The sequence below is a fragment of the Rhipicephalus microplus genome, chromosome 2 (assembly GCF_043290135.1).
Source record: "Rhipicephalus microplus isolate Deutch F79 chromosome 2, USDA_Rmic, whole genome shotgun sequence".
NCBI classification, from domain to species: domain Eukaryota; kingdom Metazoa; phylum Arthropoda; class Arachnida; order Ixodida; family Ixodidae; genus Rhipicephalus; species Rhipicephalus microplus.
Genome location: NC_134701.1, coordinates 284162364 through 284182029, shown reverse-complemented (window position 1 = coordinate 284182029; position 19666 = coordinate 284162364). Strand labels below are relative to the sequence as shown.

At 46.6% G+C, this 19666-nt stretch overlaps 1 protein-coding gene across 2 annotated transcripts in view; it reads right to left on the bottom strand.

Annotated features, from left to right (window-relative positions):
• Window positions 1-19666, bottom strand: part of LOC142780923 (uncharacterized) — a 326656-nt gene that overhangs the window by 136048 nt on the left and 170942 nt on the right. The window lies entirely within an intron of this gene.

Here is a 19666-nt window from a genome sequence, read left to right as displayed (position 1 = left end):
GCGTCTCTCATAATCATGTAGTGGTTTTGGGACGTTAAACCCCACAAATCAATCAATATATATATATATATATATATATATATATATATATATATGGCATATGCCCGTACTGCACAGTACAAAGTTAAAGCTTTTTGGAATAAGTGGAATAATACCACGTGACTCAGTGTGAGCGGCTCACAGTGGCTTTTAGCAGATTAACAAACGGCGTAGGCTCGAGTTAACAAGAGCAACGAAAAGGTAGACAAACAGGCACATCAGAAGAGAAAGGAGAAGCTGCGGATGAACATCTCAAACTGAAGAAGAAACCATTAGGGTGCACCTTCACGTTCTCGTTACTTAGCATACGGGAAGGAAGGCCGAGCAAGTACTAGCCCCCAAAACGCGGCCGCGAAACATGAGTGGAAATTCCTAAGAGGTAATTTGATGATGAAAGCTGGAGCCCCCGCCTCGGTGGCGCCGCGACTTCACCGTGTGGCTTCATTTGCGGGCCGCAAGGCGCCAACCCGGCTCCTTGACGCACACTCCGCGAATTTTCGCGCCGTGCCGCCGTCATTCTTTCCACCTCCTTCACACGCACTGGTTTTCCCTGAGGCGCCTCTGTCAGAACTCGACAGCATTCGAATCTTGTCGTACACATACGTGAAAGCCTATGACGACCGCCTGTGAATCTGGAGAGTGTCCTTTTAGCGACACAATTTTATGCGGTCTGCCTCTCCTTTCATTTACACTCTTCTTTTGTTTATGACACCGTGTTTATTGCCTTGCGGAATTCCATTACGCTATTAGGCTGGTGTCTCATATATTTATTTATATATTTACTCGTTCGGATACACTAAGCACCCCGAAATGCATTACGTAAGGTGCGTGAGGATGGAGGTATAGAAAAGGAGCAAATGAAATAAACACAGAGCAGGCGAAATATAGAAGTTCTATAAACAAAAAATACATTGTCAAAATAAAAGAACGGCGCAATACCAGCAAGAATAGTTGAATAAAAAATATATTTCAAAAATAGAGGTAAAGCTCTCCAAAATAATACCATTTTAAGGGTAACTTTCAGACTTGTTCATTAATACAATGAATCACAATCAGGCAGAACACAGTAAAAAATGAGAAAAAGTTCACCGCCATGCGACGTGCGTACCAGGAACAAGTGGCCTCTATGAGTGCTCAAATCCTGGTTCTAGAGAATAGAATTGATGAATTAGAAAACTACAGCAGGAGATCAAATTTGATTGTTTACGGCATACCTGAGGTTGAAAAAGAGACCAACGAAAGGCTAGAGCACGTAGTGAACAGTGAAATCATTGAGGGCACTCTGGAACTGAATCCGGTTGCAATTGAACGGATTCATCGTTTAGGAAGGCCGGATCCAAACAAGACACGACCTGTAATCTTCAAACTGCTTGACATGAGAGATAAGAGCAGTATACTAAAGAACGGTCATAAACTGAAAAATACTAATTTTTCAATTGGGGAGGATTTTTCAAAAAAAGTACGAAATGTACGTAAGAAACTGTGGGAAAGTGCCGAACCGAATCGCGATAAAAAGGAGAAAGTTGCATTAGCATTTACCAAATTGTACATAAACGGCAAAGCCTATGTCTGGGACAGCGATAAAAACGAACGAGTACCACTACAAAAAAACGACGCCATGAACAGGAGCCGCCCAATGACACGGCTTCATGCATTGGCGATAGGGTCATCACACTAGGCAAGAGTAAACACCAAACGAACCATTCCATACCCTTTAACAAACACGGCGCACAAAATAACATAAACATTTGCAAGGAACGACAGCTGCGAATCATCAATTTAAATGCACGAAGTGCTAATAACAAAACAGAACAGTTCGAAATTCTGTTACTTCAACATGACCCTCACATTGCGGTAGTCACTGAAACCTGGTTGCGCAGTGATGTAAGTGACGACCACGTTTTCCCCCCTGGTTACAATATATACCGGAAAGATAGAGAACCTAGGGGGGGGGGGGGGGGGGGCGGGGTTGCCGTTTTGATCAAGAGATCAATAGAAGCCGTCTTTGTTGATAATCCTTTTGGGCTTGAGTGCGCATGTCTTAGATTGTCTTGTTGCGGCTTCAGTTTTATTCTTTATGCTCTTTATAGACCGCCGGATGCCGGAATTGATTATGTTGCCAAAATACGGGATCACATGTTCCAGTTCCAAAACAGCAAAATAATACTGATTGGTGACTTCAACTTCCCAGGAGTCATCTGGGAGCGGTTCCATACAGACTATGAATCCAACAAACAAATACATATTTTGTTTGATATAATGCTTACTCACGACTTGATCCAATTAGTTAAAGAACCCACTCGTGTCAACGCTACATCCAGTTCTGTACTAGATCTTGTATTCGTTCACCGCGACTTTAGAGAGAGTACAGTAACAGTAGAAAAGGGCTTGTCAGGTCATCATCTTGTTTGTACCTCTCTGCCATTGGGTCCGTCTGTCAGTACTGATAAATGTTCATTACGCTCTTTCAAGCATTATTCACAAGCTAACGTAGAATGTATAATTGAGCATTTGGAATCTTCCCTTGATGATTTTGATGGGGACGACGTATGCGCCCTTTGGAATAAATTTAAAGAAATGTGCCAACACTGCGTACAAAATTTTGTGCCAAACAAGCGCGAACGAGTCTATAAACACACGCCTTGGGTAACCCGGAAGATAATTCACCTTAAGCGAAGAATTAAACGCTTAAAAAAAGACATGTACAATCGCCCGTTGTAGAAGAGATAAAGAATACTACTTTGGCACGTGAGGTTCGTGGCTCCAAAGACTATTATTTTAAAACATTGTTGCCTATTTTTATTAAAAATGACCCCAGTAAATTTTGGAATTATATTTCTGAAAAAAAAGAAGCCGGTGAAGGAAATTGTAGTGGGTGGTTCTGTTATTTCAGACCCGCAGGCAATTGCTCAGCATTTTAACCAGTACTTTCACAGTGTATTCTCTGATTCTTGCGCATGTATGTTGGTGCATACCGCAGTGTATCGTCCTAGTGATGTTGGCTTTATTTCTTACTCTGGTGTGTTATCTATGCTTTTGAACCTTAATACAAAAAATCATGTGGTCCCGACAGCATTCCAAACATATTTCTTTGTCGCTATGCTGAGTCACTGGCTAAATTTCTTGTTTTATTTCGTACTTCTTTAATGTATGGCGAGCTTCCCGAAGACTGGAAGATAGCTCTGGTTGTACCTATCTTTAAAAAGGGCGACCGCCTATGTTTTCAAAATTACCGTCCAATATCACTAACATCTTCTTGTTGCAAACTAATGGAACACATTGTCGCCCCTCACATTCTTGAATACTTAAACGACCATATTATTCTAACAAGTTTCCAGCACGGGTTCAGGAAAGGGTACTCCACCGTCACACAGTTAGTTACAGTATTTCATACGTTTGCACACACCTTAGACAACACCGGTCAAATAGATGCAATATTTCTAGACTTCAGTAAAGCATTCGATAAGGTACCACATGACAAATTAATTCTTAAGATGCGAAATATTGGCCTCCCCGAAATTCTGGTCACATGGGTTGCAAATTACTTGACAAACCGCAAACAACTGGTCATAATAGATGGAATAGGGTCCGGCTATCTTGATGTCACTTCGGGAGTTCCTCAGGGAAGTGTGCTGGGTCCATTGCTTTTCATACTGTATATAAATGATATTGTTAATGTAATTACAACTGGTGTGCAAATTCGGTTGTTCGCGGATGATGCAGTCTTGTTTCGGGATGTTTCGTGCTGTGCTGATAAGTGTGAACTTAATACCAATCTTACTAATATACTTGAATGGTGCAAGAACTGGGGAATGGTGCTGAACGCCGACAAAACACTGTATCTTCGCATAACACGAAAGAAAGTTCCGTACGACTATCAATACACACTAGGAACATCGCCATTAAAACAAGTCACCAGTCATAAATACCTCGGTGTCACACTAACCAGCAATCTCTCGTGGAATTTACACATTGACAATATTTGCTCATCTGCCTTTCGTAAGCTATGCTTCTTAAAACACAAACTCAGAAATTCCCCTTCTAACGTCAAGCTCCTCAGCTACTTTACTTCTATTAGACCTAAGCTCGAATATGCCTGTATAGTCTGGGACCCCTACACTAATCACAACATCCGTAAATTAGAAAGAATTCAGAGAAAAGCTGTAAGGTTTATTTACTCTAAATACTCACGTACTGATTCTCCCTCACAAATAATGCTTGCTAACAAAATCCCCAGCCTTGAATCCAGGAGAAAGTGCTTCCGTCTTGATTTCCTTTCTTCACTAAGTAAAGGTGCACTGTCCATTGACCCATCTCCATTCTTGTCACCGTTACAAACAAGACCTACTAGGCACCATAACCCGAATGCTTTCGCCCCATATTTTGCTGCTACTGACACTTTCAAGTACTCTTTTTTTCCGCGTACGATACAAGAGTGGAATGAATTACCCCCTGTATAAGTGCCTTGTTTGCTTGTATTGTTTGTATTTTTGCATTTTATCTTCTTGTGCCCCCCTGCTTGGACCTAACCATGGTCTGCAGTATGTATTAAATAAATAAATAAAAAAATAAATGAAAGGCGCATTAGACGCAATGAAAAAGGGATCGGCCCCAGGGCCTCACGGACTCCCTGCAGAGTTTTATGTACAGTTCTGGCCTATCATTGGTCCAACTATGGCACGCGTCATTCGCAAGTGTTTCCAAGATATTACACTTCCAACCTCTTTCCACAAAGGCCGTATAACACTAGTTCCCAAAAAAAACCCAGTGTCCACGCGACCAGAAGATTGGCGCCCTATTACCCTGCTTAATGTAGATTACAAGCTCTTGGCCAACATTTTGGTGCGCCGAATCAGTCCATTTCTTGCAAAATTAATCGCTCCCCACCACGTCTGTTCTGTTCCGGGCCGAGAAATACACACCCATACGTGGTTAACGCGTGACATCATTCAATACACCATTAGCCGATGTGCGCAAGGACTGTTGGTTTCATTAGATCAAGAGAAAGCTTTTGATTTCATAGAACATGGCTACATACTAAATGTTTTACATGCATACGGATTCCCGGATAAGTTCATTGACCTTATCAACGCGATGTACACTAATTTAGAAAGTACCCTTTACTTAGATTCCCGTGAGAGTCACGCATTTAGAGTCACGCGTGGGGTTCGTCAAGGGTGTCCCCTCTCCCCAGTGTTGTTTATCCTTGCATTAGAGCCCTTCTTAAGGGCCGTTGAACATCACCCGCAAATTCGTGGCTTACCTCTACCCGGTAACACTCAAGTAAAGGTCGCTGCATATGCAGATGATATCACTCTATATGTACATAATGAACAGTCGCTGCAGCATGCTCTTGATACATTCCATGATTTCGGTATTATCTCCGGTGCAAGGTTAAACTTTTCTAAAAGCCAATATTTTTTCATTGGCAACCCCAGCGGTCGTATCAACATCACGTCGCCTTTACAGTGGTCTCCTGAGATTTCAATACTCGGAGTTACTTCCACTGTATTTGGTATACAGGATAGCATCTGGTCATCCGTTGTACAAACTCTTCTAAATGATATCAAAGCTGCCAGGTACTTCGAATTCCCCCTCTTGGAACACCGATACTTAACTCAAACGGTGTACCTAGGAAAATTTTGGTACCTTTGCCATTCTGTTAAACCACCGCTCCACGTCTGCAGGAAAGTGCAAAGCTGCATCAGTTCATTTTTTTAGTCTGGTGGAACAGAATTGTTATCGCGTCGAGCGTTAGCTCAACCGCGAGATCAAGGCGGTTTTGCATTCCCCGACGTTTCCGTCGCGGCTTCTACATTGTGCCTCCGCACTCTATTGCGAATACTAAGCAAGGATGACATGCCCGCTCAGACACTGGCTCGCTACCATCTGGGGCCATCACTACGTGTCTTCTTGCCGGATAGCCAAATAAACAAAGGTCCCCAATCAACTGAATTACCATCTTTGTATCGAGCCCTTCTGGCATTTCACCGCCGTTTGGAAGCTACGTGCCCAGAGATAGAGGTGGTCGATTCTAAAGTGGTGGACACAATGGCCGCCCTTCTACGGCCCTTGGTGCCCCAGCATCGTCAATCTGTATTGAACCACGCTTGGAAAACAATAACTGCCGCAGTGTTGCCAGGGCATCTCAGAGACTTTGTCTGGAGGTTGGGCTGGGGCTTGCTCCCCACGCGAGATCGGTTGCAGCGATGGCAGGTGGTTCGCACTCCCACTTGCCCCAACTGCGTCATGGTAGAGACCAATCAACATGCGACGTTTTAATGTGTGGTTTCCCGCCTTTTTTGGCGTGCGGTTAATGCTGGTTTTCGGGGACAGGGTGTGCGAACTTTTCGTGTCTAACAGCCGATTTCCGCGTAGCCGCTTCTCCGCTCTCTTAATAGTTGCGGGGCTGTTCAGCCTTTGGAGAAACCGATGTGAGGCCGTAGCTGCCAATTGCCGCCGGCGTGCCTTGTGGCCGATACTGGGGAGAATGAGACGAGAGATCCTCGCGTTCCTCTCCGAAGAGCTTTTCTTCCTCGGGGAGCAAGAGTTTCTGCGGCGTTGGTCGTGCCCTTTCGTCAAGGTGGAACACGAAAAGATACAACTCATTTTTCGACCGACTTGGTGCTAAGCAGCGCCCGTTGAGTTGTTATATATGATTTCGTTTGTTACAAATTGTGTTTCATTTGGATCTATTGTATCGTTATACCCTTATATCATGATATCACATTGAATTTTTGTGTACATGTATGCCAACATAATCATATATATTAGAGCAAATGTCTTCACTGTAACGTAGTGATGTTAGTCGTGAAATATAGATGTGCCGAAGTGTATGTGCCCTGTTACTGGAATGGTATGAAGCCTTTGTGTTCTGTACATGCTGTAAATAAACTTTTTCTAAACAAATGTAAAATAGGCCTTCGAAAATGTGAAAACACATTGACTGGGATGCGCAGATAGCCGGCAGTTTTTGTTTCAATGCAGGATAATACAATGCTCTGAGAGAAAACTTCCGACGCTATGACCGCCTTTCAAAAACAATGCGAGAACTGTGGTGCCAATTTGAAAGGTTTTCATAGAAAACTTCGATCAGCGCTTTTGAAATTTAATGTGTACTTCCTCGGTGTGGCATGATTGATGGAAAAATGAGATCCACGTTGCTTTCTTTGAGTTCTGAAACATGATTTTTGTTTTCGGTAATACTGACAGCGCCTTTCAAACCGAAATCCTGCAAGCCCGTAGACCACCTCTCACAAATTGGGAAAGAAATCATGATATTGCAATATTGCCTTCATGTTCTCATTGTTACGTTTGATACTGAACGTTGGGGAACGAAAACCTTCGATCCTTCTCTCTCTCTCTCTCTCTCTCTGTGAGTGAGGGAGTTTACATTTGCCGCCTCTTTGTGTTCCACGACTGTATTCCACCAATTTTCTGTTCTCCATTAGTTGCGCATCTGGTAGCTCATATATTAGTATGATCGTTGTATGTGTTACAGTGACATCCAAAATCCAAAGACGATTAGCATATAGCACAAACGTAGAGATGCATTTCTGGAGACAACTCGAATGACCATGCGTAGCCCGTGCGTTAGGGAGTGGCGGTGTCATGTTCCCTTTCATGGCGATGATTGATGTGTGCGGTTTAACTTCCCAAAAACCACCATATGATTATGAGAGACGCCGTAGTGGAGGGCTCCAGAAACTCGGACCACCTTGTGCACCCAAATATGAGCACACGGGCCTGCAGCATTTTTGCCTACATCGAAAATGCCGCCGCCACGGCCGGGATTCAATCCCGCAACCTTCGGGTCAACTGCCGAGTACCTTAGCCACAAGATCATCACGGCGGGGTTCTTTTATGGTGCTAGCACCTGTAGCAACGAGGATATGTATTTCAAGGTGCACAACACTGGAATTCGCACCCAGCCACCCTGAAGCTGAGTGGGGGCACAATTGATGTAACGTCTCTGTAAAAATAAAAAAACTCATCGAAAGGACCTAGGAGTTCTATTACAGTCTTCATAATGCATACAATATTGGCGCATATGTTTAAGAATAAGAGCCGATCAACTGCCAAGATAATAAAAGAAAATAATTGAATGAGTTTATTGAAAGAGCAGATTATTTTTTAGTAGGTACGTGTCATCAAAAAGATGCATATCATTATCATCATTGTCGTCGTCGTCAGTGTATTCTCTGATTCATGGAGGATGAAGGCCTATTTAAATGATCTCTAGTTCACCCTGTCTTAACAAAACCTGCGTTCCATAAAAACAAATCAGAATAATTCTAGCTCACGAACAAGCAAACCATGAGAAGAAAATCAGAAAGAACTGCTATCATTGATTCATATTCACAGAAGTATAAAGGATAATACCAATAGTGAAGAAAGTATTTCTGCGGATGCGTCAATTGATCGAGACACACAAGAACTGAAAACAACAACAGCAACGAAACGTGCTCATAATGAGCTGCTTCAAAGGGGGCGGGGGCTGCAACTTGGTTACGTAATAATACCGTTCAGCTGCTCCCCTCTACTGTCCGGCTGCCCTCCTCGACTCCTTTTCTCCATCATTGCAGTTAACATAATTGAAAACACTAACGAAACAAACACTTATATGCCTGCAAAACAATGATCGCCAACCAAATATGCCGCACCTATATTTCAGCCCTATCGCCAAGTGTAGCCGTGGAGACAAAGTAAGCACAGACATTTTCGTGGATCTTTTCACACGTTCAGAAGCCACATCCATTCGTTTCGCTGCATTGGGCGGTGTTTCGTATCCTGAATTGCCGCACCATTAAAATCGCCTCCGTTAAAAGGAAGCAGGTGGCGCAACAGAAAACAGAAGTTTGCAATCAGGCATGGAAGGCTCAGCCAAAAAACTAGTGACGTTGGTTTCGAAATGAAGTTTAGCCTCGCCTCGGAACTCCCAACTTCTTTACGAGCTTCAGTTTCTTTCTTATTCCTTTATTTCTCAGACTCGGTCATGGTGGCGGCAGCTTGCCACAAATACCGGAACGGGTGTTGCCATCGCGGACGTCATAAGAGACGCCCCAGAGGTCGCCATTCTGCAATAACGAGAGGCCTGCGCTGCAGAAGCACGAAGCTCGGTTCGAGAGTGACTCGCACGCCGGTTGGCCGATATTAAGAAGTGAGAAGGAAAAGATATAGTTTCGGTGACGCTGACCATCTCGTGTTTGTATGAAATAACAAAGGCCGGAACTGGCAAGCTAGAACTTTATTTACTCCCATGTTCGATCATCGTGTTGTACTCGTTCCATCGCTAAGTCACCACTTCTGCAACATGAGGAAAGTATTCTTACGTTCCTAGCGAAGTCACTTGAAAACTATATACACAGAATGCAAAAAAAAAAACCGAAGCTTATTTATTGTATTGGCTTTCCTTTTTACGTTAACGCAAGCGTTTTGTCGAAACATGGGTAATTCACCATTTGTGGGTTCGCCAACTTCGAGCCCCTGCGATAAGGACATCTTTTGTTTCATTTAGTTCATTTCAATATGCCACAGGAACAATATTGCATATGTTTTCCTTAGTGACTTATAGTAGTAGTAGTAGCAATTTTATTTATTTCTTGAAAAGCAAAAAAAATGATACAGAAGCCAAAGGCACGCCTGAAAAAGGCATCCGCACCTGCAGATAGTCACAAATACACTTTTTCTCTTTGCAGATACAACAAGCAACAAAACTCCAGCATGTTAAGTACTGCGGGCGCGCTAAAAAACCAATGCAGTAATAAAAATCAAGATAGACATAATAAGCTTTACATAATACAGATACGCACGTCTTACACATAAAAAAGAGCAAAATGTGAGGAACAAAACTGGGTGCTTCGTATACCATAATGAAACGTTAAGTTTTTCGAACACTAGTGAATAGGTCACGGCCTAATTTTACCAACTCTTTTAGGGGCGAAGCTCCTTATAGCGGCAACCGTTTGTCCCTCGTAGTCTGTAACAAGTATAACATTTTGACCTCCAAGGTGGTGCCAGTGAGAGACTTCTTCTGTGCGTTGTTGAACAATAAAAAATAGTGCTCAATGTACATGTGAATGGCTGCTAATGGGGAATGAGAGACAGGAGCATTCGGCTTTCAGTTAACGCGCAGGCTTCGATCACCATTAGCAGCCATTGGCATGTACATTGAGCACTATCTGACAAGAAAGGGTTGCTACGTTTACTCGCTGGGTGTAACCTTCTTAGCTTTAGAAAGGTTTAGTGAGCGTTGAGCCGCAAGGCCATGAATACAATGAACTAGTATATACCATGAACTCGAGGTGGTTGAAGGTGGGAAGTAGACCCGAAGCGCAAGCCGTAAAAAAGTGTGCATGTGCCACCTCCCGTTTAGTCCTTAGAATGTCCGCTGGATGGTGGTGCTTCTATATGGGGAATATGTGATGAAAAGATGCGAGATGGTGGTACTTGGAGTGTTGAATAGATGGACGAACGGACACACAGGTAGATGCATGAATGGACGCATGAACGGACGCAGGGGCGGCTGCATGGACGAACGCAGGGACGGACGCCCGAACAGACGCATGCACGGACGGGCTGATGGACGCATGGACGGTCACACTGACGGACGCATGGACGGACGGAAGCAAGAACGAATGGACTGACGAATTCTTCGCCCCACTCTCCATCATTCACTCCGTGGATATGCTGCCATTTTTTTACACAACATAGATGAATGATTGACATGTGGGATTGAACGTCCCAAAACCACCATATGATTATGAAAGACGCCGTAGTGAAGAGCTTTTACACAATATGGATTAGTGATGACAAGTTATTTTTTTTCAATCATAATTTCTAACTTTTCTTTTAAATGCTATTATCCACATTCTGCATATGGGATTAGAAGCGAGTTGCCCATGAGTGTTAGCTATTGGTGTTACTGATGCCTCTATGGAATCTAGCCTGTCTTTGCGCTGACCTAAGGTGAACTGTAAAGGCGTCTGTACCGTGGTATAGTCGTTCATACGGTGAAATATTTCCTTCTGGCCTTCAACAACGCAGCGCCTTTTTTATTTTATCAATGCCAGCCAGATGCGCCCGATTTCCTTTTCACCACTCTCTCCTCTAGCCCTTTCCTGCTGTCACAGAACGAGCGCTAAAAACGGGCGCGCCGCCAAATTCTTACAATAACGCGCCGGAGAGACGTGGCGAGGTCAACGAAAAAAAAGAGAGAAAACAAGCATCCAAGGCTCCCCGGGCGCGCGACGCCTCTCCTCTCGGAAGCGTGGCTTCGCGGATGAACCTCCTCACCCCACAGCGGCGGACGGGCAAGCGCTAGAAAGTTCCAGAAAGAAATAGGCGTGGTCAGACCGAGTTGAGTCATCCGACGCGGAGGGCATTCGAACCGTCTTGCCTCTCTGCAGCCTTCGCTGCGTATCGCGCCGACGAAATGACGAGAACTCTCTGGAATGTCGCGCGGAAGGTATTTAATCGAGCGGCCGAGACGAGAGAGCAGGAGGAGACGGAAGTTAGCGCCAGAGCGCGTAGGGATTCCGCCGAGTAGTCGGCGAAGGTTTTTTCCGTAGAGACAAAGCGGGAGAAGAAGAGGATTTTAACCTGTGGGTGAAGGCTCGAGCTACAGGCAAGAGCGTGTGTTTACCGCTATCAAGCGAAGACGCGTGGCAACAGCTGCGTGTATGAAGCCGACGTGTTTCCGGCGAAGAAGTTTGAAGCTTGGAGAGTGGCCAATTGAAGACGCGAGGTTTCCTGGAAGAGAAACTTCGGGACAGCGGAACGGCAACAACGCTGGACTTTGAGTGAGTGATTCTCGGAAGAGTATCATTCAGACTTTGGTTCCAAGGACTTTGGACTGAATAGGTTTTCTATCTCTTTAGTCTTTAAGGGTCTTGGTATGCATCTCTTTAGTTTAAGGGTCTTGGCATGCATTGTACACACTACAATGCATGCGACTGCATTGTAATGTGTACTGTTGTCTGTGTCCGTTGTTCGAGTGTGGCTAATTGTACTGTGTAGTGTGTTGATTGATTGGTGACATATTGCACTCAGCTATTGTGGAGTGAACATATTGGGGTATTGTTTTTCTGATCTGCCATTATTGAGAATATAATTTTGTTTGTTTATCAACTCTCGGCTCTGACTTGGTCTTTGGGCCACAGCCGGCGTCTGCTGGCGCGCCAATAAGGACCACTCCTAAATTGTCCACGCTTTCGTGGTGTGGTTCGGGGGGCCGATACTTCGGCTCTTAGAATTAGCCCGGCGATCGCCTCCCTATTTAACGGGACCGGTGTGACAATTAATCTGGCGTCCGCGACAGGACCTTTTGGTGCACAGTGTGTCCAAAGTAGTGAGAACAGAGCCTCGAGTTGTTGATAGTGCTATCGGAACGATTTTGTGTGTTGTTCAGTGTTCTCGTTAACGAGTGCAGGGGAGTGTTCCGATAGACTGATTTAGGCAGATACTTTTTGCACGCGGCAAGGTTTTATTTGCGAGTTGCGAGACACAATGGATCTCGAAAAGTTAGTTGCGCTTGGTGAGAAGATGGGTCTTTCCGGCGCCGAACTACGGAAATGGGTAAGCCAGAAGGAGAAAGAGGCAGCTGAGAAAGCCAAGGAAGAAAAAGCAGCTGAGTTGGAACGAGAGAGGTTGGCGGTCGAAAGAGCCAAAGCGGAAAAAGAAGCTGAGTTGGAGAGAGAGAGGTTGGCAGCTGAGAGGGCGAAGGAAGAAAGAGAGCAACAATTGAAGTTGGAGTTAGAGAGAGAAAAGCTTGCAGCTGAAAGGGCGAAAGAAGAAAGAGAAGCGGAGATGGCTGAAAGGGAGCGGCAGCGGCAGCACGAGATAGAACTCGAGCGGCTCCGTTTGCAACAGCGAAGTGAAACTCCCGTCCAAGCTAGAGTTGAAAGCAGCGAACGGGAAGATCACGGCTTCCGCTTGAACCCAAGCAAGCTGCTCGTAGCGTTTGATGAAAGGAAGGACGACCTAGACGCGTACCTCCACAGATTTGAGACGACTGCGAGGAGCCAGAATTGGCCGGAACATCAATAGGCAACTGCTTTAAGTACCTGCTTGAGTGGTGAAGCGCTCAGTGTGTACGGAAGGCTGACGCCGACCGATGCAGCCAACTACGCAAAGGTGAAAGCTGCTTTGCTGAAGCGATTTAGATTTACTGTAGAAGGTTTCCGGGACAGATTTCGGACAGGAAAGCCAGCGGATGGTGAGACGGCTACGTAGTACGCCGCCCGACTTTGCCATTATTTCGACAGATGGATTGAACTTTCAGGGACAGCGCAGGAGTACGATGAAATTAGAGAGCTCCTAATTAGAGAACAATTTCTTACTAGTTGCCACCCAAGCCTGTCGCTGTACTTGAAGGAGAGGAAGGCTGAGTCACTTGAAGGAATGCTTGAATTAGCTGATCAATTCTTGGAAGCGCAAGGTGGAACTAATTTGGCCAAGGTCAAGAAGGATTGTCCCGATGATTCGAAGAAATTGGCTCCCGAAGAAAAGAAGCGTGCACCAGAGAACATTCCGCGATGTTTTCTGTGTAACCGAGTGGGTCATCGCGCGAAAAACTGTCGAACGATCTTTACGAGCCCTACGGTTGTAAAATGTTTCAAGTGTGGAAAAACTGGGCACAAAGCAGACGCATGCCGAAACGGAGCGAGTCAAACTCACCAGGTATCCTGTGTGCAAGCGGCACCGAAATCCGGTGATAATGCCGTCACCGATGGATTCGTAGAATTGAAAAATGGGGAAAAAAATCCTATTGTGGGTGCTGTAATGTCAAAACAGCCAACCGGTGTATCGAAGGGAATGCCAACGCTGCCTGGAAAAGTCGCGGACAAAAAGATTACCGTGTTAAGAGATACCGGCAGCTCCACTGTTATCGCGCGGAGAGATTTGGTACGGGAAAGTGAGTTAACAGGCAAAACGAAACCGGTTTGCTTAATCGACCGTACAGTTCGGATGCTTCCCGAAGCAGAGATTGAGGTGGAAACCCCGTACTTCAGCGGGAAGGTTACCGCTCCATGTATGACTACCCCCCTTTACGACCTTGTCATCGGAAACATCGACGGGGCGCGAGGACCGAATGATCCGGAATGTTTGGGGGAAGACCCTAAGATAGAGCCTTCGCCAACCCAGCGACCACGAGATACAGTGGAGGAGCATTCCGTGACGGATCTCACTAGAGCCCAAGGTGAAGGCGCGGCGCAAGAGACAGCGAATGAGAAGATGATCGAGTTGAATGAGTTCACGGGGTGCGCAGCTGGACATACGTCGGCACGACCCCAACCGACCGTGAGTGTAAAAATGGCGGAGTCGGCCAGCCAGGCCCAATGCCGTGACATGAACAAGCTGGTAAATAAACTGACAGGACCCGTTGAACGTTATGACGCGTTAACGGTGTCGGAGGTGACAACGATGGCTGAGACGCCGCCTCAGATATCGTCGTTGGAAAAGGCTCGCCGAAAAAGAACAAGGAAACACAAGAAGAAATCGAGCGAGCACCGCAAGAAAGGCGCAAACGAAATACACAGGATAAGTGCTGAAGTCGAATCAGAATGTGTTTGGCAGTTCTGAGTGCCATATGTTGTGTTAATGTTGTTTTATCCTGTGTCACAAGTGTTGAAGTGTCTGTGCTGTGATGTGATGTATAGTGTTGTATAATTGTTGTAATGAGAGAACTTTGTACGTTTGTGTTGTTTGGAATGAGTGATGAAGGGTTGTAGTCATGTACCTGTGGCTATATTTCATGTGTTGTGGAATTGAACTACAATGTAAGATTGTATTGAGCGATCTATTGCGAATGTGAAGTGTCATGAGCGACGGTTTGTGTTACAGTCTTTCAGAGTGTGTGGTGACTGTTCGCGCTCGTTTGTGTGGTTTTGAATATTATGAGATAATATTCTTAAAGTGGGGGGCAGTGTCACAGAACGAGCGCTAAAAACGGGCGCGCCGCCAAATTCTTGCGATAACGCGCCGGAGAGACGCGGCGAGGTCAACGAAAAAAAAGAGAGAAAACAAGCGTCCAAGGCTCCCCGGGCGCGCGACGCCTCTCCTCTCAGAAGCGTGGCTTCGCCGATGAACCTCCTCACCCCACAGCGGCGGCCGGGCAAGCGCTAGAAAGTTCCAGAAAGAAATAGGCGTGGTCAGACCGAGTTGAGTCATCCGACGCGGAGGGCATTCGAACCGTCTTGCCTCTCTGCAGCCTTCGCTGCGTATCGCGCCGACGAAATGACGAGAACTCTCTGGAATGTCGCGCGGAAGGTATTTAATCGAGCGGCCGAGACGAGAGAGCAGGAGGAGACGGAAGTTAGCGCCAGAGCGCGTAGGGATTCCGCCGAGTAGTCGGCGAAGGTTTTTTCCGTAGAGACAAAGCGGGAGAAGAAGAGGATTTCCACCTGTGGGTGAAGGCTCGAGCTACCGGCAAGAGCATGTGTTTACCGCTATCGAGCGAAGACCTGGGGCAACAGCTGCGTGTGTGAAGCCGACGTGTTTCCGGCGAAGAAGTTTGAAGCTTGGAGAGTGGCCAATTGAAGACGCGAGGTTTCCTGGAAGAGAAACTTCGGGACAGCGGAACGGCAACAACGCTGGACTTTGAGTGAGTGATTCTCGGAAGAGTATCATTCAGACTTTGGTTCCAAGGACTTTGGACTGAATAGGTTTTCTATCTCTTTAGTCTTTAAGGGTCTTGGTTGTTCAATGCATGCGACTGCATTGTAGTGTGTACTGTTGTCTGTGTCCGTTGTTCGAGTGTGGCTAATTGTACTGTGTAGTGTGTTGATTGATTGGTGACATATTGTACTCAGCTATTGTGGAGTGAACATATTGGTGTATTGTTTTTCTGATCTGCCATTATTGAGAATATAATTTTGTTTGTTTATCAACTCTCGGCTCTGACTTGGTCTTTGGGCCACAGCCGGCGTCTGCTGGCGCGCCAATAAGGACCACTCCTAAATTGTCCACGCTTTCGTGGTGCGGTTCGGGGGGGGCGATACTTCGGCTCTTAGAATTAGCCCGGCGATCGCCTCCCTATTTAACGGGACCGGTGTGACACCTGCTCTCGCCCATGACCTAGCATTTGCCTGTGCTTTGCCATCAAAGGGAAGAAAGCGCTTTATGCAGTGCTTCACGACGGGAATAATATTAAGTTATTTTTCGTTCAGTCCTGGACAGATCCGTGGGGCGGTGTCTTGCATTTCTCGTTATCACAATGTTGGCGGTCACGTCGGCTCTGTAGCTGATACGGTGTTTTCAGATAGCGTGTCACTGTTCGTGGCGCTATGCGGGCATTCAATGAGGACGCGTCACGTTGGCGCCACTGCACAACTAGCGCTGTGAGGTGGCGGCGGCATTGCTTCCAGCCACAAAGAAGGAGTAAGAAGGAACAAATCTGACACACGCATGGTATTGGAGAAGGACACACGTCTATCACATCTCCGGGGGAAAGCGCTTGGAAGCAGATGGCACATAAGCAGCGTGACCACTCATATAGCCCCACATCACGACCACTCCCAGAACTAAGACATACCAACGGCTCCTGTACATAAGCGAGCGTTTGCACTGGCATTGAAAGAAATAAAGGAGGCGTTGAACAAGGTTTACTAGTAATTTATGATCATTTTGAGGGTATACTATTGAGTTGCAGAATTGGCGTGATATCCTATCATTGTTACGCCCTGAGTTTCGCCCAACGTCACCACACATTAACAGCACATCAAAAACAAAAGAACACAACGACCGTAGAGACTACAATGTGCACATTTTAACTTCTGTGGGCAAGACAGTAGGACGAAAAATGGATCATTCTTCGGAAACACTTAGCGCCACAAAAATAACAGACCTGTACAAGGAAACAGACGTGCATGTTCAGCATAGTTGCAGGCACTCTGCCGCCTCGTCGACATAAGATGTGCAGAGGTGGTGGTGAAATTATATGTCCTGGGCCGGATGACGTCACGTGAGGGGAGATTAAGGCATGGCTCGCAAGTGCACGTGAGGCACTGGGCTGTTTGGTGGAACTACAGTAGTTCCGGAAGGTCGAATTGCCGTGTTCATTGCCAGGTAAGGTGCGAGAAACGTCGGCTGGGCAGAAATTCAGATCGAGTGCCGGTATAAGGCAAGACAAAATGGCGGCCAGCATCTGTACAAGGGAAAAGACGCGCTTATTCAGCATAGTTGCTGGTGCGCTGCCGCTTCGCCCACTGGAGATGATGATGACAGTGGCGCTCGTTGCCGTCAATATAATATGCAACATCCTCAAAGGTGACTTTCACAACAACATTGACAAACGCAATGACGGAAAAAAATTGGCAGATCCCCCGTACAGTAAGAATCGATTATATGTGAAGGACGAATGACAAAGGTTGATATGTCACTTTAAAATCAGCACAACGTTACAAGGTGGAGGTAAATGATGCCGCACATGACTTTCGTGTCATGATTATCATGCTTGGATGTGCCGTTCACCGTTGTAATTTATTACCGTCACGAGATACCAAATTTAGTATATGTGCGGCTAGCGAAACGCTCGCGAGCATGCTATGAGTTTGGTATGTTGTCATGTTCTTACATGACATGCGTGTCAGAATTATCATGTTTGCACCAGTCATATATTTCATCATTCATTGACGTCACGTGACACCCAATTTGGTATACGTAGAGCTAGCAAAACGGCTGCGAGCGCATCATGAACGGCCCAATATATTCCAATGTAGCGTTGACGCGCGCGTACGATGGGCAGAGTGACAATACGTTGGCAGAACGCGAGCACTCTATAGTCTGACGCCAAACGCGACCACCGTCCGTCGGCGCAGCCCGACGGCAAGCGTTGCGAAATGCGACATGCTGCATTTCGTGCCGATGCGTTACCCAGACAACACGGCGTCTCCCTCTTTTCGTGACGGAGGGACACCGGACGCGCTGAAACACGCATGCGTCAAAGCAACGCAGCGCAGCACGCGTCTGCCAGTATATGGCAGGTACGGCGCCTGGCGTGACAACGCTGGCGTGAAGCGACGATATGAATGCCGGTGAGCACGTGCACTGAGTCATGTCGAAATGTATTGGCGCCTTGACAGTGACATGTAGTCATGTTCTCACACGGGAATCATCTCATGATAATCATGTTTGCACCAGTCACCTACCTTCATCTTCCATTAGCGTCACGTAATACCAAATTTGGCATATGTGAAGCTGTCAAAACGCCCGTGAGGGCATCATGAATGTGGCATGTAGTCATGTTGTTACATGACACGCATGTCTTGATTATGATGTTTGGATGTTTCATTTATCTATCTCGTACGTTCACGTTGCGTAATACCGAATTTGGTACATGCGAAGATAGCGAAAGAGCCGCGAGCACATCATGAGCGTAGCATGTAGTTGTTGTAACTTAGGCGCGCGCAGCGAAGCAGCAAGGACGATGGTCGGGCAGTCAACGAACAGCGTTTATTGTCCGCAGCGCGGTTATATACATTGGCATTAGGAGAGGGTGAAGGGAGGGGGGAAAGGGAGAATGAAGGCGCACAGGGCCCAAACGAAATGGTGCGCGCGCAGCTGGTTTTGCTGGCGTTACAAACGAAACAAATACAACATTTCTTTCCTCTTAAAAGTGGAACCGTTGTACCGGGTTCCTAACTCTTGTCGATCGCCTCAGCGTTGGCTGCTGCGGGACCACCTCAGGCGAGGGATCGTCCGTAGCGACTGGAGGTTCCGTAGCAGCTGGTGGGGAAAACTCACTCCGACCATCCGCGGCCGGTAGCTCTGGGCTTCGCTCTTGCTCATTCAGCCTGGACGTGCGTTGCAACGCAGGAGACGGGACAGGAGCAGTCACGCTGGCAGGTTCAGCTTCAGCGTCCGCGCCTTCCGTCGTCCCCGCAGTTGCAGACTCCGGCGTCGATTCGCGGCGGCGGCGGACTTGGTCGATATGACGCTGCACTAACCCTCTTGGTGTGTCCACTGCTATCATTCTCGCCCCCGACGCAGCTTTTACGCGTCCAGGCGTCCATCTTTTACCGGCACCGTAGTTGCGCACGTAGACGCTGCTTCCTGGCGAGATGGTGCAATCGTCAGCACCCGGCGACCAGTTCTCATCCCTTGGCGGCAGGCAGCTGTCAAGACGGGACCGCAGCTGGTAACCGAGAAGCATCTCCGAGGGTGACTTTCCTTCCTTTTGCGGGGTCCTCCTGTAATGGAATAGCAGGCGCATGATGTTATCTTCTAGTGAGCCATCTTGCATTTTCCGCAAGCCATCCTTAAGAGTTCGCACTGCTCTTTCCGCTGCTCCATTCGACTGAGGATGGAAAGGCGCTGTACGCAAGTGCACAATATTATTTCTTGCTATAAACGTGGCGAACTCCTGGCTCGTAAACTGCGTGCCATTATCGGACACGATTGTGCGTGGCACTCCGAACCGACAAAACAGACTTCGTAAGCAGTGAATAGTACCCGCTGTGTTCGCATGCATCATAGGTATTGCTTCAATCCACTTTGTGTGATCATCTACCACCACAAGTATCATTTTGCCGACTATTGGGCCCGCAAAATCGATGTGGATTCGGGACCACCTCTCGGCCGTTTTCGGCCAACTCACCGGTGGTGCTGCCGCAGGCATGGGCAGGTT